We start from the raw sequence: 1414 nt of genomic DNA, 5'->3' as shown, positions 1-1414 counted from the left end.
TATGAATTTTTAGAATTACTTTATCTATTCTGTGAAGACAGCAATTGGAATTTTGATGAAGACTGTACCAAATATATAGATTGCTTGTTATAGTGTAGCCATTATTATGACGTTAATTCTGCAACACAACCCTGGCTGTCTCAGAACTTGCTACATAGATGCAGCTGGCCTTGAACACATGGAGATTCACCTGCCTCTGCCTCCCTACTACTGGGTTTAAAGGCTTAAGTGGTGCAGGCCTTTAATCCTAGCACTTGGAAGGCAGAGGCAGGCAGATCTCTGTGAGTTCAAGGCCAGCCTGGTCTACAGAGTGATTGCCAGGACAGGCTCCAAAGCTACACAGAGAAACCCTGTCTCGAAAAACCTAAATAAATAAATAAATAAATAAATAAATAAATAAATGCAACATTACATCTGGCTCAATTCTGTTAATTCTTGAGTATGTAGGTCTTTTCATCTTTGAATGTCTTTTGGTGTGTGTGTGTGTGTGTGTGTGTGTGTGTGTGTGTGTGTGTGTGTGTGTGTTTAATGCGTTGATAATTTTCTACATATATACAATGAGTTTTGGCATTTTTGTCCTCCACTACTGTTTCTCATGCACCGGTCTCTCCCAATGAAATTCCTTTTCTTCCCTATAATCTCCCTCCTACTTTGATCTTTTAAAATTTTAATGAACTTAATTAATTCAGAGACAGGGTCTCACTATGTCTCCCTGGCTGGTCTGGTGGTGTCTTTTAAAATTTGACCCACTCACTTTAAATAAGTTTGCTTTATAAGCATGAGTGGGGGATTGCTTTCTGATACATGGGCAATTTATTAGTGGCTACATCACTGAAAATTATGGTAGTCCCCCTCCTGCTTTATGATTTAAAAATAATTTGTCATACAACCAATTTAACTATCAAATACCACTTACTCCTTTTTTGTAGCATGTCCCCCTTCCCTTGAATTTTTGTTGTTACCTAACATTGCTCAATCTATTATCTTTTCATGTCTGCATTATTACAAATACTTCCAAAATAAAAATTACTGCTCTATTCTCTTCTCTCTCTCTCTCTGATTCATACTTAATACTGTTGTCCAAATAGTAATGTTTACATAGCATTACTAGCATACTTTATGTGTTTTTTGTTTGTTTGGAGGAGATTTTTATTTTCTTTTTAACTAGGTTGTCATTGTGTAGCCTTTTATGGCCTGGGAATTCATGGCAATCCTGTTCCAGCCTTCCAAGTACCAAGATTATATGTAAAAGTTACCATTCTTGATTAGCTCACAAACCATTTTCATTATCATTTTCTGTTTCAAAAATCCTTAGTGTTGCTACTTTACATATAGGGTAAAATATGAACTCATTATCTTGGCATTCACAAGGCTCCCACATTTTGACCCCTGCAAAACCTTTCCAATCTTTTGT

This window comes from Cricetulus griseus, chromosome 5 (assembly GCF_003668045.3).
Source record: "Cricetulus griseus strain 17A/GY chromosome 5, alternate assembly CriGri-PICRH-1.0, whole genome shotgun sequence".
Lineage (NCBI taxonomy): Eukaryota > Metazoa > Chordata > Mammalia > Rodentia > Cricetidae > Cricetulus > Cricetulus griseus.
The sequence above is the reverse complement of the archived record's forward strand: the minus strand, read 5'-3'. Positions refer to the sequence as shown.